General features: G+C 43.1%; 1 protein-coding gene across 7 annotated transcripts in view; it reads left to right on the top strand.

Moving 5' to 3' along the window:
• LOC138526024 (galactoside alpha-(1,2)-fucosyltransferase 2-like) overlaps positions 1-24167 on the top strand; it is a 200142-nt gene that overhangs the window by 92071 nt on the left and 83904 nt on the right. For 6 of the 7 annotated variants that reach the window (XM_069636345.1, XM_069636353.1, XM_069636338.1 and 3 more), the window contains one exon: positions 3731-3893. The exons of the other annotated variant lie outside the window; for it this stretch is intronic. The gene's annotated coding sequence lies outside the window, so the exon portion shown is untranslated. The remainder of the gene's footprint in view (positions 1-3730; positions 3894-24167) is intronic. 7 annotated transcript variants of the gene reach the window in all.

The following is a 24167-nucleotide window of genomic DNA, read 5'->3' as shown; positions in this document are numbered from 1 at the left end:
ATAACAGTGCAATAGTCTCTCAATGCAAGGCAATTCTTTGGCAATCTAAACATACCATACCTAGCTGACAAGCGTGTCAGATTTCTGGAAAACATGCACATGTTATGACAAGCTAGACAAGCTCTGGCATTTCATACATTGGCAGCATCCTAATGAAAACTGAAAGCAAATTGTGTCAAAATGTGGTGCATTCATTCTAATAACATTATTCTAAAAGATGCATAGCAATTAATGTAAATGGCAAACAGCTAAATATCTCAACCTAGTGCTCATAATGCATAACTATAAAGCATGTGTATTGAAAAAGAAAGCAAAGCATAGCAATTCAAAGCACATGTTACATGGGCTTCTCCCACATACTTCTTGGGACAGAACGGATATGTTGTTCTGACCTCAAGGCCTCAATGGCATTCCGCATAATTTCTCTGCTTTTCGGCAACATCGCATGGCACAGATGTTCAGTGTCAGGCCAGTCTGTGTCAGTCTGGGTCAATCTGGATCGACAGGTCAGTCTGGAGCGATCGGCAAGTTTATCCCACATCAGATGTAACTCGAGAAAACAAGAAAAAAGTGCTGTATCAGTCATTGTCATATATCAAGTTGTCTTCAAACAAAGCAAAGCTATTCAATTCTCATTACACTACTGAATAGACTAGGTGAAAACTGTGGCTGTCCTTCAGACAGCAATGCTAAAATCTCAGCGTCGGCCCATTCCCCTTCAGTGTATAGCATTTCAGGAACTGACAAAGGTCTGTCATACAAAACAAGCTGATGTCAACTCTGTGAAGCATTGTGCCTTCAGATTCACTGCATAATGCAACTGCTGTAGCATTCCAATCTTTCATGTACGCAAATAAAACAATCTCTTAACGTATATCAAAAATTCCAAGATTGCAAACAACTCTGTGTGGTGCTGCAAAGTGACAAAAGCATTCTCTTCCTCTATAAATGCTGATGCAACATGCATTCTCTCTTGCACAATCTCTATGGCCATTCTCATTCCCTCTTTCAACAAGAAACCTCCATGGATTTCTCCATGTTGACAAAACTGGTACTCTTTCAAAGAAACTCTGTCTCCTGCATTTGCAAGATCTTTCAGGGAACTAACGGTCCCATCCTGGCATACTGCTGCTAGTAACAATGTGCAATATTGTGGCAGCTCTAATCTCTCAACCTGCATTCTACTATAACTGCAAGTACTGTCAGTGTATCTTTGAGACATTCCAGCATAGCCCAATGCATTCCGCACAACAAAGCCTGTTCCCTGTGCAGAATTCATGCTCAATTTCAATTTGTCTTCTAAATAGATCTCAAAACTGTAGGGCAAAATATTGTCACCCGCCCCACAAGCTGGCAGAGTTGTGCCATTACAATTAATATCAAATAGCTTCACTGTTTCACTTCTCCCCATCAAATTAGAATGCAATGCTAAGAACAGTGTAGAAACATTTCTCTGCTGGAATTCTGTCAAGTATACATCATCAGAACTGCCCTGAATCAGGTTATCTCCACAATGGGATTTCTGCAAGTGGCATTTCTCTACAAAGGGACTCACAACAACAATGTGTACTACTTCTAACACAGGACAAAACTGTGGCATACATGTAACTTCTACAGATACATTCTGTTGCCCTGCTGACACAGTATTATCTCGAACCACTGAACTGTCAATGGAACATGTCTGTGACACACTTTCTCATGACACACTCGAGTTCGCCCTAGGTAACTGCTTCTCCTCATGGGCCACCCCTATCTCATGCATTCGCATTCTCTGGTGCACTGATTCTGGGACTACTTCCCAATTCTCTAACATATTCTCCAGTCGATCCCTTATTGCTCTAAGGCCACTAAGGTATGGACTCACAATTTCATCATTTAACCCTGTGGGTTTATTCTCAACAAACAAAGCCTCACAACTCGTGCAAGTTTCCAAACAAACTTCAGGCATCTCTAAACAAGTAGTTCTAGCCTGGCAAATATGCGCGCACATTTCAAAACAATTCGAAACAAAGTTGGATCAACAAATAAATTTCGGATTTCAAAGTCAAACAACTAGGCTCTGTGTGTGGAGCATGCTCACCAAATTCCAAAGATTCCAAAGAGAGTTGCGATCTCCCATCAAAGACGAATTCCCCGATTACTGTGTCTGGCGATCTCCTTCTCCAAACTAAGATGCAAAAACAGCATCAGCTATCACAGCTGCATATAACGTGGTGTTCAAAACCTTCGCCGTAGACAATCTCAGTCAACAAGTGGATCAGAACAGCTGCTGCAACGAACTTCCATCTACTTGGCAGTCAGAACCCTTCTCTGCTCATCGTCCACGATTTTCTCCATGAAGGCCCACGTGCGGGTGCCATTCTGTGAAACCAAAAATGGTGTGCACTGTGATATCTCTATGAAAACAAAAACAGAATGGCAGAATCACAAAGACACGGGAATTCGGTTCATTTCAAAGCAAACAAACATCTTTATTCATGCCTTGCATTGCCTGTCACTAATCACTACATAAGCGAGCAAATCAGCATTCTCTAAGCATAAATGCAACTGCCCCAGCCCTTCCGGCTTCTCCTGTAACTCCAGCTCTCAGACCAGCTGAGCCTAAAATACTGCATCTCTAACAATGCTCTCTCTCTCTCTAGTATTAGCAAATAGCAAAACCCCTACTAGCTCTAGCATTGCTCTGTCCCCATACAGCTCTCTCTAACCCTGCTGATGAGAGTCTCCAACCAAACACTCCTACTCCCCTCGTCTGCATCTGCATCTACCATCTCATCTGATGCTGATCTCGTTTCCCTCTACTCAACAGAAACCCCCCAGTTATACATTAGGATTGTGGTGCTATGACACACTCTCATGGCATATGTGCTCAGTAAGAATTTCATAGAAAACAGGATATGTCTATCTATGTGCTTACATTGTTATGGCTTGAACCATACTAGTCATAGTGACATTTCTACATTCTAAGGACAAGCATATTGTATAAGAATTCTGTCTTCGCTCTTGAGACAATTCATTTGCAGAACCCAAAACATTCTTTCTCCTACTCAGCTAAAAACCTTCTCTCTGCATGTAGTCAGCCAGCCGAGGCCGTATTTCTGTGCCAAGGAGTAACTGGTTGTCTTCCAAGTACTGAAGAATGTTATCAAACATTTCTCTCACTGTGCACACCTGCGAAAAACAATTCTCTGCGCACTTGGCAAAAGCCATCAGAAATGGACAGAGACAGGGCAGATTTTAGAGCCTAAAAGCTAAGCTACAATGTGCTATAAATGACAAGTATACACAAATCACATGGCTCATCAGCATATATGGAACCATTATAGTTTATACCAAAAGCATAGTATCAACATGGCCTATTCTAAACGAAATTCAAAATGAATCCATGCCTAAATCATGACTAATGAATGCAATGGATTAATCTCATCATGACAATGGATTAATCTCATGATAACCCACCATACATAGAATGCATTTCAAAATGCGTTTTCACAAGACCAGCACAGGGTATGGTGCCAGGGATGTGTTCACTGTGTTGGGTGTATTTATGTGTGTTGGCCTGTGATGAGCAGGTCCAGTTGCATGGGTGTTGAGGGTAACATGGAGATGGGAGGCTGGTGAGTCATTGCTTGCAGTTGTTGCATGGCACTGGGGGATGCAAAGGGTGCAGTGTCATTGGGTGCAGAGATGTGTTACCTGTTCTGACCTTGTGTTTTACCTTCTTCTGAAGCATTCTACTGGGGGTGTTGGTTGCTGTTATGCAAGGACACAGGGCTGTGGAATGCCTGCACGCCACACCTTAACAGTGTAGGCTGGTTTGAATACCTACAGAGAAGTGCATTGCTACATGATTGGGGACAGCTGGAGCAAACTCTCAAGGGAAAAGGACTGAGGTGAGATTGGCACCTTTTCTGAACTGAACTTGCACTTTTATCAGTCTGTATGACTATTTCTATGTAGATGTGTTTTATGAGCTGTATTGTTCGCAGGGAATGGAGTAGCCATAATCCATGGATTGGGTTATGTTTGCACTTGACTAGGCATGTTATTTTTTTATGTCGCACGTCCCTCACCACACCCACGTTATTCCTCATTCTTCCTCATTTTGCGCAACAAATGTAGAATATGCATGCTCTACCCCCTAATTTGTTTCTTTGCACTGGCCCTTCCCACACTTTGTGCAGTGTGTCTCGCAAAGCGCTCAGCAACACACAATGTAGGAAAGGACCAGCACAAATTGAGTGCAGACACATGCAAAGTCAGATCCATGAATCGGCAACATGAGTTTTGCGTGGCGCAAGGTATACTTTTTCCCTTGGCACCACGCAAATCTTTCTATGAATCGCCCCTCCTATGTGTTAATCACCACCTGTTTGTAAGCGCAGGTGTTACCGCCACTTCCAATGGCTTTATTGCTCTATGCGGGAATTACCACATACGGCTACTGAAGGAAGAATAAAAGATCGACCAATCATCTTCATATGTTTTGAAAACATTTCAAAAGACTAACCTTTCAATTTCAGTATGATGCTCTGCCTTTGTTTAGCCTCAGCTTGCATGTGATGCCAGATGGGTTGTATTATGCTTTATAAATAACCAAATGAAAATTTAAAAAAATACTCCAAGGCCCCAATGGAGTCTAGTCGGACAGCAAAATGGGGAATAACCAGTGAGTCTGGAGGACACTAACCCAGAGAATTGCTGTTACCCTGTGCTTGAATTTGGTGGCACTACCATGAGCATTGTTTTAAACCCGTAATGAGGCCCTCTAAGATTTACGCAGTCACAATTACATGGCGACATTACTGGACCTTGTTTTTTTTTTTTACCTTCCAGAAACCTGTAGTGATAGCATTGACATTAATAGCAATATATGATGACATTGAAAAATAACTGTTTCAGAACTGAAATCCATGGACATCTATAACAGGAGTATCTTAGTGCCAATACTACTATTCCTTGAGGCATACAGGGCCAGACTGCACTAGTGTTGGTTCTTAGGAAGGGTAAAGCCAAAACCTGGCACAAAAAGACAGTGGGGGTCATTACGAGTTTGGAGGCAGCCATGGCGCTATTATCGCCATGGCTGCCTCCAAACCCGTGTCCGGGTAGTCAAAATGGGGACTTACCGGGTCATTCCAACCGTGGAGGACCCGGTAAGTCCCCATTCTGAAAACCATTCCCCATTCCCATTCGAGACCCCATAGGGCTCAATGGGAATGGGGAAGGAGCTAATAACAGGCCGGCAAATAGTGGGCCCGTTATTAGCTCCCTGGTCCCTTAGCGGGTCCCGCTAAGGGTGGCTGGTAAAACCAGCCGGCCTTAGCCGGACCCGCTAAGGGAACTCGGAATGCGGCAGTAGGGGGTTAACGGCACCGGCATCCTTACCGGTGCTGTTAACCCCCTACCGCCGTACTCGTAATGAGGCCCAGTAACTCCACAAGAGAGTGAAGGCACGTTGTGAGGAAAGTGAGTTTTAAGTACATGCAAACGGCTGGAAGAGGTTAGTCAGCTTCGTGAAGCTGAAAACGAACAATTCCTTCCCATGCTCAACAAAGTCCCAGCTTTTATACACAACCTTACATAAATTACATAATGACTCATATCAGTTACAAAGTCATGCCACAACCCTCATTGGCTAACCCTATACAAAGAAATCTAATCATCCCCTACACTCTCTAATCCCATTGGACACATTTACTAAACACAATCGGCTATACACATGGTCTCATTGTTATCCGTCATGAGATCCTAAAATATAATTGGTTTATTAACACAAAAGAATTCTAACCAGTATGTGATGTCCATAGCCTCGATAAGATTTCATAGATTAGAGGGAGGAGAGAAAACACTGACCATTCCTTTGATGGCACAATAACCTCCTTATCACCCCAGAGAAGCTGGCGTCCCAAACAGTTGCTTCTGCGTTCCTTAGCCTCACATCATTGCGACCCCCATCTTAAATCATATGGCCTAACTAACAATATCCTGCTTATATTCCTGGGAATCCAGATGGAACCATAAAAAGATTTGCCCTAGAGTATCCATTCCATGCATTTATTGCCTAACCCTAATTCGACCCTCACAGCCTAACCGGACCCCACTGGTCATTCAATAACAATACTTTGTGCCCTCAGGAAGATAGTCCCTCATATTTACACATCCATCTGGCCATAAAAACCCAACCTAATAGCAATTAATTCTGTCCTCCCACACTCTTTGACCCAGTCATCTAAACTCCCAGAGCTAAAGAAAGTCAGCCATTGCAAACCAAAGATACTGTGGCCTACACAGGCCATAACCACGAAAGATATAATGTTGGCTTTCACTTTCTACAGCTGATCTCGTGGGCGACTCCTTAATATCCCTTTTGCCTTTGTTGTGGTAAATCTTGTTAACATAATCTGAAAATTACACTACCCTCATTATGTCGCAATTCCTCGGAGTTGCCGGTATCAAGCCTATACCGTTAAAGATGCATTGAATGAAGAAATAACTCCGTGACACTGCGCCAAATAATTTTCGAAAGTTGTACGTTTTATTCGAACAAAGGTTAAATCAAAGAATGCCCTGTGACACGTGATTCGGCTTAATGAAGCCTTCTTCAAAACTGTGCTACTTTGGTGCATTTAACTTATCATTCAATTTCTGATTCATCATTTACATGCAACAAAATTTACATATGATCAAGACATTCCCCCAATCACAGTACCCCCCCACCCCCTGAAAAAACATATAATGTAAGGTATTCCAATTTAAAGACAGAGATTAGGGATTGGTAACAGGGAGGGTTGTATGGGTCATAAGGGAAAATCACATTTGTGCAAATACATTGTACAAAGCACAAGAAAGAGAAAAAGTAGGTAAAAAAGGGATGAAACAAACAAAAAGTAAAACATACTTTGATTCCATCACATATACACAACAGAGCAAATAGGTAAGTAAATAAATAAATAAATGAAATGGAGAAAGAGAGAAATACAACATTGTTAGCAATGGTTGCCAAATACTTATAGAATTATAATTAGCTCTGGTATGTTCTTAACCACATGACTTACCCAATGGCTATTGGTATGTCCACTGATTGTGTTGTTCTGCTTTGATTTAATTGGGTTCAATCCCAAGCTCCTTCTCTGTCAATTGCATATAACTGAATCTGCTTAATCCACTGTATTCATTCCAGAAACATAAATATCTAATCCTAATTAAAGTTATTTTGCATATCTCCGAAAATAACTATGTTCACTTATATGTACAGCTCGTATATAAGCATAAATGCATAACATACATTGTTGCCTACTTGGATTTGGATTTACTTATTGGACACTCTACACGACAACATAAGAGAGCAGTAGAAGGCATTGAACTGATCAAAAAGGAAATTTCAGAGATGAAGTCGAGTGAAGCATCAAAACAAAAAAATTACGAAAAAATGTATGATATATTACAGATCTACCAGGATGAAGTCAAAATAAGAAAACTAAGAAAAAGTTACTGAGATGATCGAGATTATAATGAAGATAGAGTTTATACCTTCCAGGGGAAATATGATACGTATATAAAACCATTCTCAAGGAATTCCACGCCGAACACATCATCAGCGAGTTCTGATGTAGAGTCTGATCCTGACATCCAAGATGTCTTAAATCCTAAAACCACTGGGGATAAAGGTTATTTGAACCAAATTAAACGGTTCAAGAAAGGAAACAGAGGGAACACGCAAAAAATGGTCCGTTTTCAGTTACCAGGGGACAACACTACACTGAAAGCAACACAAGGAGGAGAGGAAGGAGGGGGGGAAGGAAACAACGAGAGCCAAGAAGCGACAACAGGAGGAAAAAGACACACTCTGGCCAGTTCGAAGGAAGCCAACAAAAACAAGTAGAAGAGGACCTAGTACTAAACCTATCCAAGAGAATAATTACAGAGGATGAACGTCAACTACTTAAGAAAGGCCTTTCCTTTGCACCGACTAAGAAATTGCAACCAATTGACATACACATTGACCTTTATAAATGTGTCAGAAAAATGAAATTAAAACAGTTCTTTGCCACCCAAGCCCCGGGGCATCACGTACCTAAAGACAAACCAGTGGAAAGAAGTGAACTCTCAGTACGAGATATAGAAGACACATATATTTTGCGATCCTAAACTGAAGATCAAGACTTTGAAATGAGGAATTTACTTTCAGTGTTACGAATACAACCAGACAGCCTAACTAGAAGTGAACTTAAAAACAAATCCAAATTTGTTCCGCAATTACCAGCAGATAACATAATAGATACTTTCTATCAGGCAGAAACAAAAGAATTTCATCAGATTTCAAAGCATTGTAATAAAGATGTGACAAACCTAAAGTACAACAAGGACAACTTAACACCTGGACAAAAAAGAGCGCTGAAGGAATTATCAATGGACACATCGATCGTCATTAAGGAGGCATATAAAGGGGAAAACATTGTGATCATGAATAGGGAAGATTACTTGAGTATGGCAGAAAACCATTTGAGTACCCCGGGATGTTATGCCAGTTTGAGCTCAACTGCAAAACAAGATATTCTTATACAAATCAGAGAATCCGTAATAAGGTGGCATAGAAGTGGATTGATTTCTGATGATGAAAAAGCGTTCCTACTCATCAATGATCCAGTAACACCTACAATGTATTTCTTACCTAAAATACATAAATGCTTTGATGTTATACCGGAAGGACGCCCGATTCTCATTTCACTTCAGTGATAAGACACTTACAATCATTTAAATGGCAAGATTCCTTCACTCTGGCGACATTAGACGTCAAAGCGTTATATACCTCGATCCAACATAAATGGGCAACTGCAACAATTGACCACACTTTCGAAACGAATCTGCTTCATTCTTTCTACAAATACAAATGTTAAAAGAAATGTTACAACTGGCATTAGATTCCAGCATATTCATGTTTGACAATAAGACATACCAAAAAAAGAAAGGGGTCGCCGTGGGGACCAAATTCGCTCCTGCATTAGCTAATTTATTTATGGGCATGTTGGAAGAAGAAGTTGTTTATCAAGACCCAGATTACGGTACTAGAATTAAATTGTGGAAAAGATACATAGACAATATTTTGCTTATTTGGGATGGACCAGAGGACAGATTTGCAGAGTTCACCAACAGAATGAATCAAAATCACTTTGAAATTGAATTCATAGGAGCCTGTAATACCAGGGAAATATATTTCTTAGATCTCACAATAAGTGTCAGTAATGATCAGTTTACAACACGGACATTCAGGAAAGCAACAGAAGTGAATTCCATATTACATGCGACAAGTTGTCACAAGAAAACGACTATTATGAATTTACCATTAGGTGAATACATACGAGCAAGACGTAATTGTCAAGAACAAAAGAGTTTTGAGCAGGAATGCAAACTATTGCAAACACATTTTTTGAATAGAGGATATCCAGGGTCAAGTGTTAAGAAGGCCTATGAAAAAACTAAAACCTTAAAACAAGAGGACACCTTGATCAAGAAGAGCAAACTTCTAAATACAGAACCAGCAGAAGTAAGGTTCATCACACAATATAATCAAGACGATCGAAGAATTCAAAAAGCTTTGAAGAAGCATAGGTATCTACTAAAACTAGATGAGCATATCAACAAATTTGTGGGTGAGAAACCAACACTGATATTTAAAAGAGCGAATACACTGAAATCTCTAATAAGCCCATCATTATTGCCGGACATCAAAGAACCTGAGATCCGTACCTGGCTTACGAAAGAAGACACTGGATTCCGAAAATGTGGATATTGTACCATGTGTAAATTTGCAAGTGAATGTAACGCTCACCTGGTTCCCACGGAGGCGCGTCGTCGAAGGCGCAGAACTCTGAAGATGGACAGGAAGGGCCCCTCTATTCTGGCTTCCCTGGCTCGTTGGATACCCTCCTGTGCGTGAAAAGGGAGTATTACCAACTGTGGAACAATGCTCAAGCCTCCCACTCCCTTCCAACCCTCCACGATACCTCCTCCACGATTCCCCGTGAAGCCTCACCTTAGGGTTTTGAAGGATGAGCTCTCCATCCTGCTTCTGATGCAGGGGCGCGTTGAAACCCAGTTACTTCACTGGATTGAGGATTGATGGGAGTTCAGGTAAGCTTGACTGTTCATGTAAGGCGCTGTAAAAGTTCTGTTCAAAAGTTCAAGCTTAATAATAATGTTCGTTGTCTAATTGCAGCAAGCGCTAATGCTTATGTCTTTTTCCCCTTAGGGGCCGGGGTTCGGAGTGCCGGAGATATGGCGCCGACCCGAAGTGAAACAGTTCTGGATGAGCGCTCAGGTAATGTCTTTGCATTCGCTCATTCAATGTCTTTGTCTTTTTTCCCCATAGGGGCCGGGGTCCGGAGATGCCAGGAAGCGGCAGGACCCGAAATGCAGTGGGAATAATCCAACAGGTAAGACTTAAAAGGAAACTGAGCTTTCCTTATTCCTTTTCTCCCTCTCACCTTTGTTCTTGTCTTTTTTCCTCTAGGCGCCGGGGCGTAGCTGAATCCGGAAGATCGCTGCTGAAGATGGAAGCGCCTTGCAAAGGTGAGTAAAATGCAGCGCTGCAGCGATCGAAAAGAAATGCCTTTAAGATGATGTCTTCCTTTTCAGGGCCGTTGGAGAAATGACTCCGGGATGCAGATTTAGCAGGTAACGGCTTTTCTTCTCCTATTCTCTTCCTTTCTCCCCTTGCAGGTGTTCCAGGGTGTTGGCAGGCGTGGCTGAAGTCAGGATGCAGGAGCTGACACGGTGAGCGTCCAGCTGCTAGGTGCAGAACAATGCGAAGCATGTGTGGCTGTTCGGGTGGGGTTTAAATAGCCTTGGAAGAAGTTCCTGGTATGTATCCTTCCACCAATCAGGTATGTATCCTTCCCCGACCACACCAGGGTGGTGAAGTAGTCCTACAGGTTAAGTAGTCCCATTCAGGCCTCAAAAGGGCCTGGATGAAGCAGCAAGGTCTGCATCAGGTAAGTGTGCACCCAAGCACTTAAACACATATCCTCTTCTATGAGCCTGGCGCCTAAGGCGCCAGGACTGGGGTCCGCTATGAGCCTGGCGCCTAAGGCGCCAGGACTGAGTCCAAAGGGCCCCGACTTGGGCCCGCTGAGACTTCCCTGGGGAAAATGATGTCTGCCTCTGGGGTTGCTGGGCCCGGCCTGGCTCCTTAGAGGTAGGCATCATGACAGTACCCCCCCTCAAGGCCCCTCCCAAGGTCTTTTCCTCCGGGGGTTTTGGTTTGTGCGGGAATCTTCGATGGAATCTTTGAATTAATCGTGGTGCGTGAACATAGTTACTGGGTTCCCAAGATCTTTCCTGAGGTCCATATCCTTTCCAATCAACAAGATAGAAGAGTTTCGACTTAACTATCTTGGAATCTAAAATGTCTTTCACTTCGAATTCTAATTCTCCATCAATTTGGACAGGGCCTGGGGGCTCAGACAGTCTGGTTCCAGGTTGTACTGGTTTTAGAAGAGATGCGTGAAAAACGGGATGAATCCGCATGTTGGATGGTAAATCGATTTTAAAGGCCACTGGGTTGATAATAGCTTTGATGGGGTAAGGCCCAATGAATCTGGGATTAAAAGTTCGCTGACCCTTGAGGGGTAGATGTTTAGTTGCTAGCCATACCTGATCTCCTACTTGGTAAGGAGGAGTTTTACTTCGGTGCAAATCAGCGTTTTCTTTATACTTTTTCTTGGCTTGCTGTAAGTGGGTTGTAGCTTCTTTGAAGGCTTGGGTTATTGTGGAATGTAGGTGATTTACTGCAGGCATCTCCAGGGTCAGAGGTGGATCTAGGTCAGAGGTCCGAGGATGGTGACCATACAGGGTATAAAAATTAGTCTGTCCGGTTCCAGAATGCACTGAATTGTTGTATGCATATTCTGCAATCCAAAGGATGTCCTTCCAATTCAACTCGGATTGGTGTAACATGCACCGCAGATATTGCTCGAGAGTCTGATTGGTTCTCTCGGTTTGTCCGTCGGTCTGGGGGTGGTGGCTGGTGGATAACCGCACGTCTATTTGTGCTAGTTGGCAACATTTCTTCCAAAAGTGGGAGATAAATTGACTTCCACGGTCTGAGACTAATATGGAAGGGAAACCATGTAACCGCACTATATTTTCCATAAATTCCTTGGCCAAGGTGGAAGCTGACGGCAATCCTTTTAAAGGGATAAAATGGGCCATTTTGGAGAATAGATCCACTATTACGAGAATCGTGTTGTAACCACCACAAGGAGGCAGGTCAGTTATAAAGTCCATTGACAAGGTGTGCCAAGGTGCTGGTGGAATGTCCAAAGGTTGAAGTAGGCCGGCTGGCCTTTTCTTTTGACTCTTATTTTGGGCACAGATTCCGCAAGACAACACAAATGACTTTATGTCTTTTCTCCAAGAAGGCCACCAGAAGTGGCGTTTGATCTTTTCTTCTGTTTTCGCGATACCGGGGTGTCCTTCCATTAATGATTCATGATGACGGGTAATGACAAGTTCCTGCAATTCTTTACTTGGCAGAAATAACCGCTCTTGGAAGTAGGGTAAATCATCCTTAACGGTTTAGTGAGGACCCTTTTGACTCCATTCCAGTAAGGCAGAAGAGTCAAAAAGCTGTTTTACTTGAGCTTGGATGTCCTCAATGGTTTGCAATGAAGTCAAGCCCAGAATTCTTTGTTCCGGTATGATTGGCACAGGTTCTAAACTCGAATTGGGTTCTTCCATGCCTATCCGGGATAAGGCATCTGCCTTACCATTCTTGCAGCCAGGGCGATAGGTAATTACAAAATCAAATTCCGCAAAGAATAAAGCCCATCGGAGTTGTCGCGAAGATTGAGCTTTGGCCGTCTTTAAATACTGCAAATTTCTGTGGTCCGTAATTACGGTGATGGTGTGTCTTGCACCGAGAAGATAGTGACGCCAAGCCTTGAAAGCTGATTTAATAGCCAGTAGTTCTTTGTCGGTAATTGCGTAATTGAGTTCAGGTGGAGAGAATTTTCTGGACCAAAAGGCTACAGGGTGTAGTTGGTTAGTTTCTGGGTCTCTTTGCGACAGGACAGCTCCCATGGCCGAACTGGATGCATCGGTTTCCACGATGTAAGGGAGATCTGGGCGCGGGTGCTTCAATACAGGTGCAGAGGTGAATTTGGTTTTCAGGTCCTGAAAGGCTTGTTCAGCCTCAAGAGTCCATTCAAAGCGTTTGTTTTTCTTTAGGAGAGCTGTGATGGGTTGAACAGTTCGAGAAAATTCCGGGATGAACCTTCGATAGAAATTGGCAAAGCCAAGCATGCTTTGCACTCCCTTCACAGAGCTAGGAGATGGCCATTTGAGAATGGCGTCCACTTTCCGCGAGTCCATTCGGATTCCTTGAGGTGTCAGGATGAATCCGAGAAACTCCACTTCTGTGGTATGAAAAATGCATTTTTCGAGCTTGGCAAATAATTTGTGCTGGCGCAATTTCTCAAGAACTGCCCTAACATGGTTTCTGTGATCAGATTCTGAGGAGGAATACACCAGGATGTCGTCAATATAAACGATGACACAAACATCGATAAGTTCCCGAAGAACATCATTCATGAAGTACTGAAAGGCGGCAGGTGCGTTGCACAAACCGAAGGGCATTACTTGATATTCGAAGAGCCCAAATTTGGTGCGGAATGCAGTCTTCCACTAGTCGCCCTCTTTTATACGTACCAGGTGGTAAACTCCTCGGAGATCTAGCTTGGTGTACACACGAGCATCTTTTACTTGGTCGATAAGCTCAGGTATCAGGGGCAAAGGGTAACGATTCTTAATCGTTATCTGATTTAGGGCGCGGTAGTCAATACAGGCCCTAAGGTCTCCTTCCTTTTTAGGTACGAAGAACAAAGCGGAAGAGACTGGTGACTTTGATAGGCGAATGAAACCATTGGCCAGGTATTGATCCAAATACTGGCGCAAATGCAGGTTCTCAGGTTCAGTAAGAGCATAAATCCTACTACAAGGTAGTTGTGCATTGGGTACCAAGTCGATTTGGCAATCGTAAGATCGATGGGGAGGTAAGGTGTTAGCCTGCTCTTTCTGAAAAACGTCTTGGAATTCTTGGTATTCAGATGGTAGCTGTACAGGGGTGGAAGTTACAGAGGCTAGACCCATAGCTGGATTCCTTGGGTAACAGGTTGGTTCACAATCAGGAAAAGTTATCTTCTTTGCTCGCCAGTCTATTCTCGGATTATGTGTTTCTAACCAAGGGATTCCAAGAAGTACTTGAAATTGTGGGGCCTTGATCACATCAAACACGATTGCTTCCCGATGTCCGTCCTGACCCACCAGAGTGATTTCAACTGTGGAATGCGTTACAGGCCCTGAGGCTATTTCGGTTCCATCAACTGTAGTAATTACATCTTGGGTTACTTTCGGGCGGAGAGGAAGCTTAATCCTGGAAGCCAGTTCACGGTCTATGTAATTTCCAATAGCTCCACTGTCTATGTATGCTTTTATAGCATGCAACTGCTGAGGCTGTTTTGGGTTCACAAGCACCATTGGCATGACAAAATGCGAGGTCAAAGAGTTTGTTTTCAAGCTCGGCAAGCGGACCCCTACGCTTGTCGGGCTAGGTCGTTTCCCGAACCAGGTGTCAATAACTCGTTATCAGTGGCTCCAACCACCTTCTTGGGTGGTTTAACTGGACAACTTTGAAGAAAGTGACCAGAAGTTCTGCAATACAGACAAAGTTGCATTTGTCGCCTTCTCTCTCGTTCCTTCTGCGTTAATGGTCCTTTAACACTGCCAATTTGCATAGGTTCGGAAACGTCAGTACTCTTGGAGTTAACGTGGGTCTTGATAGGTACTCTGGTTTTATACTTGAGCCGATCTGCTTTTCTATTTTGAAGTCTGTGATCAAGTTGAACCACTAAGTCTATGTAGTCTGCGCAGGCCTGGGGTGGATCTACTATCTGAGCTATAACATCTTTAAGCTCTCCGCGCAGGCCTCGATGAAACAATGTGATCCTTTTATTTTCAGGCCATCCGGTTTCCACAACTAGTCTATTAAAGGTGGCGATATAGGACAAAAGATCCTGATTGCCTTGTCGTAAGGATAGCAGTTCGTTGTCAAGGGCCTGTCCCTGCGAGTGTCGAGCGAACAATCTTTCCATGCTGGCCTGGAAGCCCTGGAAATCCCGGAGAATGGGATCATCCTGATTTACCAATGGAATAGGCCAATCGGCAGCACAGCCACTGAGGTAAGATAGTACAAAGGCTACTTTGGTCTGGTCGTTGGGGAAGGCCCCGGGCCTGCATAAAAAGTGTAAACGGCATTGGTTCATAAAAACGGCATATTTCTTGGGATCCCCCGCAAAACGTTCCGGCGGGGCCAAAGGCATGTGTCCAGGTAGATTGATTTGTACCGGGTTATTCGAACCCATTGTTGTAGAAATATCTCCGGAAACAGGTAAAGGAGTGTGCTCTGCCTGGCCCTGCAATAACCTTTTGGCCAGATCATCAGTTCTTTCCTTGGATAGGATTAGTTCCCTTCTGAGAGCATTAGTCTCCTGGCGGGCTGAGTGCACTTCTGCCCGTAATTCCCCTAAAAGATGGGCCAGCTGATCTGTCTCGGAAGTCTCCATAGCGCCCAGGTGGGAAATTGTGGTAAGGCTTCGCGTTCTGTAACGCTCACCTGGTTCCCACGGAGGCGCGTCGTCGAAGGCGCAGAACTCTGAAGATGGACAGGAAGGGCCCCTCTATTCTGGCTTCCCTGGCTCGTTGGATACCCTCCTGTGCGTGAAAAGGGAGTATTACCAACTGTGGAACAATGCTCAAGCCTCCCACTCCCTTCCAACCCTCCACGATACCTCCTCCACGATTCCCCGTGAAGCCTCACCTTAGGGTTTGGAAGGATGAGCTCTCCATCCTGCTTCTGATGCAGGGGCGCGTTGAAACCCAGTTACTTCACTGGATTGAGGATTGATGGGAGTTCAGGTAACCTTGACTGTTCATGTAAGGCGCTGTAAAAGTTCTGTTCAAAAGTTCAAGCTTAATAATAATGTTCGTTGTCTAATTGCAGCAAGCGCTAATGCTTATGTCTTTTTCCCCTTAGGGGCCGGGGTTCGGAGTGCCGGAGATATGGCGCTGACCCGAAGTGAAACAGTTCTGGATGAGCGCTCAGGTAATGTCTTTGCATTCGCTCATTCAATGTCTTTGTCTTTTTTCCCCATAGGGGCCGGGGTCCGGAGATGCCAGGAAGCGGCAGGACCCGAAATGCAGTGGGAATAATCCAACAGGTAAGACTTAAAAGGAAACTGAGCTTTCCTTATTCCTTTTCTCCCTCTCACCTTTGTTCTTGTCTTTTTTCCTCTAGGCGCCGGGACGTAGCTGAGTCCGGAAGATCGCTGCTGAAGATGGAAGCGCCTTGCAAAGGTGAGTAAAATGCAGCGCTGCAGCGATCGAAAAGAAATGCCTTTAAGATGATGTCTTCCTTTTCAGGGCCGTTGGAGAAATGACTCCGGGATGCAGATTTAGCAGGTAACGGCTTTTCTTCTCCTATTCTCTTCCTTTCTCCCCTTGCAGGTGTTCCAGGGTGTTGGCAGGCGTGGCTGAAGTCAGGATGCAGGAGCTGACACGGTGAGCGTCCAGCTGCTAGGTGCAGAACAACGCGAAGCATGTGTGGCTGTTCGGGTGGGGTTTAAATAGCCTTGGAAGAAGTTCCTGGTATGTATCCTTCCACCAATCAGGTATGTATCCTTCCCCGACCACACCCGGGTGGTGAAGTAGTCCTACAGGTTAAGTAGTCCCATTCAGGCCTCAAAAGGGCCTGGATGAAGCAGCAAGGTCTGCATCAGGTAAGTGTGCACCCAAGCACTTAAACACATATCCTCTTCTATGAGCCTGGCGCCTAAGGCGCCAGGACTGGGGTCCGCTATGAGCCTGGCGCCTAAGGCGCCAGGACTGAGTCCAAAGGGCCCCGACTTGGGCCCGCTGAGACTTCCCTGGGGAAAATGATGTCTGCCTCTGGGGTTGCTGGGCCCGGCCTGGCTCCTTAGAGGTAGGCATCATGACAGTGAAGCCACACTAGAATTCAAGGATCGGATTGGGAAATCTGTGAAAATTAAGCAAGCAATAAATTGCAGAACTAAGTATGCTGTGTATAGTATTTGCTGTGTTTGTACTAAAATATATATAGGCAGTTACGAAACGAGAATTTAGAACAAGAATTCGAGAACATCTTAGCAAAATAGGGAGTCAAGATCCTACCTTACCATTGGCGGCCCATTGGCAGAACTCACACCAAATGGACGATAAGAAATTGATCAAATTTGTTGGGTTACAACAAGTCACACTGTCTGAAAGAGGCGGGGATAGAGTAAGAGCCTTACGGCAAGCAGAAGCCAGGCTCATTTGTTACTTTGATTCTACGGTAACAGGCAGGAACAAAGATACTGAAATGGCCTCGTTTTTTTTTAGGGTGGTTTATGATTGTACTAATATATGTGATGGATAAGACTGAACAAACATTTATGTATAAATGATGGAATACGATTAATGTAGATAACCAATAAGGAAATTAATTACTTTGGAATCACATACAAAGCATTTAATAATGTATTAACTTAATTGTATATCTGCTAATATGACTAGGATGTCACGAAGGTGAATTACTTAAGAACACATTAAATTGAGTGGTAGAATGGGGAGTACACATCCTTAGACATATATTGTTTTTCAAAATATGCACGTACTCACTCATTCCTAAAATGCATTTATACAATATCAATGTGGTATTAATATAGTGCTGGAATTACTTTTGGATTAATAAGTCAGGTTGAAGGGTGAAAAAAGAAAACCTTGCCGTCATGGAAACCGTTGCAAATTAGGTAGTATAAAATGGCGCTCATGGCTCTAGTGACGGCACCCAGTTACGTGTGACACGCAACACAACATCATACTATTGATAATCAACATAAACAATCATTAACTTGTGTGATTCTGATACTATTCAGTTCTTGAATTTAATTAGATTAAGAATTTCGCATAACTAGTAGCACGGCATCTAGACCATAGAGACTATAAAATAACGAGAAGGGCACCACGTCGTCATGGAAACCGCTTTAAAAAGGATTTCCAAAATGGCGACGGCGTCCGTAGGAACGCCAACGCGAGTGAATTAGTAGCAGGAGGTAAGCAACGAATACAGATTCCAAGTAGATAGGACTGCGATCTTTTGTTAAATAAGAACAGGACGATTGAATTACAAAGCCTTGAATTACTGTTAAGAATTTGGAGATCTGTTCGTACATTTCTATAGCAAACGTATGGGTTTACATTACGCGAACATTGCGAGGTAAAAAGGAGTAAACGATACAGAAAGCGCATTATATGGTTTCGATTAAAAATAACAGGATAACGAGTATGGGAAGTTGATATTATCCATATGCAACCTAAAGGGATTCGGGCTAATATCTAGGCAACAATGTAAGTTGCCCATTTATGCTTATATACGAGCTGTACATATAAGTGAACATAGTTATTTTCGGAGATATGCAAAATAACTTTAATTAGGATTAGATATTTTTGTTTCTGGAATGAATACAGTGGATTAAGCAGATTCAATTATATGCAATTGACAGAGAAGGAGCTTGGGATTGAACCCAATTAAATCAAAGCAGAACAACACAATCAGTGGACATACCAATAGCCATTGGGTAAGTCAACATGTGGTTAAGAACATACCAGAGCTAATTATAATTCTATAAGTATTTGGCAACCATTGCTAACAATGTTGTATTTCCCTCTTTTTTCATTTATTTATTTATTATTTATTTATTTACTTACCTATTTGCTCTGTTGTGTATATGTGATGGAATCAAAATATGTTTTACTTTTTGTTTGTTTCATCCCTTTTTTACCTACTTTTTCTCTTTTTTGTGCTTTGTACAATGTATTTGCACAAATGTGATTTTCTCTTATGACCCATACAACCCTCCCCGTTACCAATCCCTAATCTCTGTCTTTAAATTGGAATACCTTACATTATATGTTTTTTTCGGGGGGTACTGTGATTGGGGGAATGTCTTGATCATATGTAAATTTTGTTGCATGTAAATGATAAATCAGAAATTGAATGATAAGTTAAATGCACCAAAGTAGCTCAGTTTTGAAGAAGGCTTCATTAAGCCGAAACACATGTCACAGGGCGTTCTTTGATTTAACCTTTGATCGAATAAAACGTACAACTTTCGAAAATTAATTGGCGCAGAGTCACAGAGTTATTTCTTCATTCATAAGTACGAAAGGACTGCATTCTGCAAAGTTCTTATGTGTATGCAGAAAAACTCATAACACCCTAAAATTCTAACAGTATGTCCTATCTAATTCATGTCAAGTCCCCACACGTTCACTACATGGGAATGCTGCATCCCCTTACAATCACTTTCTCTGTTGTCAGACCCCCTTCTCTCACAAGCACGTATCTCCTCGTCAGCCGGCTCTAGGCACTACAAAGTTACAAAGTTGTATTCCACCCGATAACATTGTGCTCACACTGTCTCCTTTGTTACTACATGATGCAATATGAAATGTATCCAAAAACTAAACACAAAGTAACACTTATATCAATTCCTCTAACTATACCGAACATATGTTGATTGCAACATTGCATTTAACAAGCCATGCCATAGACTTATACAACTTCCGCAGCGTAAATCTCTTTCCCTGTTGGAGCATTGTACGTGCATCCCAACAGTTCCAGAACATGAGCAGTGGTTTTAATACGAATGGGACATAATTCAGTATATCCATTCCTCTGCTCGGGAATCTTCCCTGACGCCCTCAAAACTGCACATGTTAAGCCTCTTCTAAAAAAAACCTTCCCTCGACTCCCTGTTAGGGAGAATTCTCAATATGTGCTAATTTTCCTTACCTTTTGAAACCCCCAGCAACTTTGGTGGATTTCTAGGATTTGATTTTTTTTTTACACGGGAAGAGTGAGAGCCTTGTTTCCCACTCTTCCGTGTATTTTGATGTGTGTTTTACTTTTGTGTTCTTTGGTTATGGAGTTTTAAAACTACTCCATAAGCATCATCTTTTTCTGTGTGTCACACAGCACCTTCCGTACAGTGACACAGGGTTGTCTTTCAGACTTCCCAAGGTTTAAATACCTTCTCTGGGATTGACTACCGTCTCCCAGAGCATTTAAAGTTAAATTGACTTTACTGGTCTCTTTAAATTTACTGACCAGGTACACACTATCTTACTATATAGTGCTGGAGGGGTTGCCTAGCTTCCCCTGAGTCAAAACACTCATGTAACAGTCAAATGTTACCCTTTCCTACTTTAAATGGCTGGTGGCAGTGGTTTAGATCAAACTACCATGATTTTTCCCGACCGCTAACAATGGTAGCTAAAAATCGGGTCAGCCATGTTTTTCAATATGCCGCCCCAGACCTCTCTGTAAAAACAGACTCCGGTCGACTTTTTTCGCCATTTCTTTTACGAAAGGTCCTTCTTGTGTTTTTCTCTGCGCGCCAAATCAGGTTTGGTCCCTTTGTTCATTGGCCTTTGGCGGGCTTCAGTGCTGAAGCCCTCCTCTGGCACCTGAGTGTCTGGCATGGACAGGCTATGAGGGAGGTGCCCAAAACTCCCTGTGCTTAGTCTCCCAGGAGATCTGGCTGTCTGGCAAGAACAGCCACCCTGCTGTTTGAGTGACAGCCAGGCTGGAATGAAAGGGGGAAAACGTTTTAAAAGCAGGTCTCTGGGACTTGGAAAGCAGAGTCGACCTATGGAACGAAAGAAACGAAGACGAGCTGAAGGAAGAGGACTGCTGCAACTCCTGGACGACCGGCGAAGCCCTGCTGCGGGTCCAAATTGCCTGAAACTCCATCAACAGAGAAGCCTTTCAAGGTTAACTTCTTCCCTTGAGTTTAGTGGGAACAACCAACTCGCAAGCCACCTGGACACCGTCCCCATCTGATCGAATTTTCATCAGAGTGCTGTTTAAAACCAGATAGCCAGAGGGAAGGAAACCAGCTTGTGGACCGACATCTTGCTTTTGGCCTCATCCCTGGGCAGTGCAGGAACCTTCTGAAGTCCTCCTTCTTTTCCCCACGACTGAAGCTCAGGAACAGCGAGATTTGCTCGAACTGCCAGGAACAACTGCCTCAGTTAAAGCTCTTCTTCATTAAGAAGGTACTGTGTAAACGCGTTCCGGAAATCTTTTCGGCCATCGAGAAAGTGCGTGAAACTTTCCTCAACTACAAAGGCTTGTCCTTCCCTTAACACTCGTCAAACTTTTCGCCTAGCCAAATTCTTCTAATCTCTGTGGCAAAGACTTAACCGTTATCTACCAGAACTGTGCTATCCTATACAAAGACTCTGAACCATTGACTTTGGCCCAGGCCTATTGAGAAGAATTGCTGGTTGTATTTAACTGAAACCCTTTGCCCTGCCTATGAATGTATTTGGGCTGTCTATTCTTATGACCTTGTCTTTTCCCTCCTTTATTAAGTATTTGAAGTGCCATTTTGCTCACACTTCAGGGGAGCTAAACTTGTTCATTTACTTACCGGTTGTGTATTTGTGATTTATTAATGTGTGATATTGAGCTGCTCTTGCTAGTGTAATTTTTTGGAACTGACTGAGTAAATAAATGTATATTCTTTTACCAAGAAACCTTGGTTAAGTGTTTATTTGAATCACTGTATTTGTTGGTCCTTTGTGTAACTTGTTCTACTGCTCACTTAAACTCTTGAGTTAAGTCTGGCTGCTCAGCCAATGCTACCACATAACTGTGTAGCACAGGCTTGTACCAAAGGTGAAATTGTACTGACACTTGTAGTCTTAATTGCATGTAGTGTTACCAAAGGGTAATGCATGTGATTCTGCCTCACACTGGTGTACAGTGGTGAGGATAAAGTATACTTGTTACATTTAGAGTGCTACTTTTACCTTTGTTCAAATAACCCTCACAATGCTAAGCAACACCAGAAAAGCAATTGTTTTATTATGACTGATATGGAAAGCTACAGACAGGAGACCCTAGTGACTTTAAATGTTGATCAATTGAGAGATATGTGTAAAGCTAGGAATCTCACTGTAAAAGGCAAAAAGGTTGAATTGATAGAAAAGTTATTAGAATACCAAAGTCTGAGGAGTGGGTCTGAAACCTCCACACCTACAGCAAATGTCGAAAATGTTGATGAGGATGATAATATATCAGAGCCCATTTCTAATATTGTGGATGAGTTAGATGAGACAGAAGAGTCTCAGAATGTAGGCCCTATCTTACCTCTACCTGCTCATAGGCCTCAACATTTGACCACAGGGACTCCATCAGGTCCAAACCTAAGTCCTGAATTTGTCTCACTTGAAAGGATTAAACTTGAGTTTGAGTTTAAAAGAACCCAAGCTCAAACTGAAAGCAAACATCAAGAACTTAAACTCAGAGAAATGGAATTGAATCATGCAATTGAAATGAAAAAAATTGTCTTTTGAAACTGGTTCTCTCCCAGAGTCCTCTAGGTCTTCCCGTCCTAAGAGGCCTTGCATGCCCAAAGATGCAATAAGTATGTATCGTGATCGTGTATTGCACCATGAAGTACTGCTAAGTACTGTTGACTGTGGCGTGGTGCTTTGCGGGTGCTGACACCTTGGATTTTGTGCTCCTGTGGATTTGGACATTGCCAACGTTGCGCTGAGCAGCGCGGTCGGCTGCATCCTTGGAGGAGTGTTTTTGCAGTGACACCTACGGGCTTCTGGCCCTTTAACAACAAAGGTTTTCATTCAACTGGTGGCTCCTCCTCTTGAATTCCATCACTCCCTTCACCTCCCATCTGACTTACTAATACCCACAAGTCAGCGCGCGCACCGTGAAGTACTGCTAAGTACTGTTGACTGTTCACAGTGCGTGGCGTGCGGTGGCCTGGGGTCTTTTTGCTGGGGAGGTTTGAGGATTTCCGTTAACTGGCTGGTAACTCTTTAAAAATGATGCCTCCCACATTCAAAATTGGCAAGCCTCTAAAACTTGTTCCTCTTTCGTCAGGCATGAGTCCTGCTCGACTCTCCCGGTCCTCTAACCATGAATATTCTACTCTTGTTGGAGGAAAAAGTAATGGTCCTGTCCTTGTTAATGCTGACATTCGTCTGTTTTTCAAGGGCTCACTATCGGCCCATAGAGCCAGAAATATACCAGTAGTGAATACTGTACCTTATACCTTATTGAGTGGGAGCAACAAGCAGACCATCCTCTTTCCCGCTCTTGAACCTTCCAAATGTTTGTCGCCGGTGTCTTTCACGGCGATTGTTTGAACTCGGCACAGTCTACTCAATCACATCCTAATGATATGTCCCTAACAGACACTGCCATTTTAAAGCCTTTAGAATTGGCTCCCAAAGCACCAGTTATTGCCCCTGGTGTTGTTCAATCTACTAGCGATTTTGCTGAGTTAGTAATAGCTCCTAGAGCTTCAGCTTTCATGTCTGGCTCTGCTCAACCTTCTGAGGATGTTGCAATTATTGATCTCGATCCTGAGGATTCTGTATTTTAGGACAAGTGTTTGTCTGACAATCTTTCACGTTCGCCCATGATGTTCTCTGAGGTCTCACACATATCTGTCAGGTCTGTCAGTATGTCGACGCATTCTCAGCCCAATATTGTCTGTACCCATTCACATAGCACTAACACATCTGTACAGCTGCGCAACTCTGACCTTCAGACCGAAGCTACATTATCAGCGATGAATTCAGCTCTGCACGCTTTGGGTAATTTATACAATGTTCTTGATCGCAGGTTATTGGCGCCAGAGGAAACTCTAATAAAAATTCTGTCTTTGCAAATATATGTGGCAAACAGAAATAAGCAATTGCTTATGCCATGTCCTCACCCTACTCCCCTGAAAACATTTGTTTCTTCCATTGCCTGTCAAACAAACGATGTATGTGTTACCCAACCTCTTTCATGTCCCTCCTCTGCAAATCTCAACATCACACCGGTGGGTGTCCTTCCTTGTTTTGAAGCAATCATCTATGAAAACTCGAGTAACCCTCCGCCTCTGTGTGCCTCTTTGCACCCTGCTCTCTCTTCCATGGTGCCATCATTGGCTATGTTGCACAATCATCCAAAAGAGCTTTTCTCAATCTTCACCCAATTTAACAGTGTACCCAAGGCTCATGATACACCA

Source organism: Ambystoma mexicanum, chromosome 1q (genome assembly GCF_040938575.1).
Source record: "Ambystoma mexicanum isolate Mex_15411 chromosome 1q, UKY_AmexF1_1, whole genome shotgun sequence".
In the NCBI taxonomy this organism is placed as follows: Eukaryota; Metazoa; Chordata; class Amphibia; order Caudata; family Ambystomatidae; genus Ambystoma; species Ambystoma mexicanum.
Note: the sequence above shows the minus strand (reverse complement) of the source record. Positions and strands in the feature narration are given on the sequence as shown.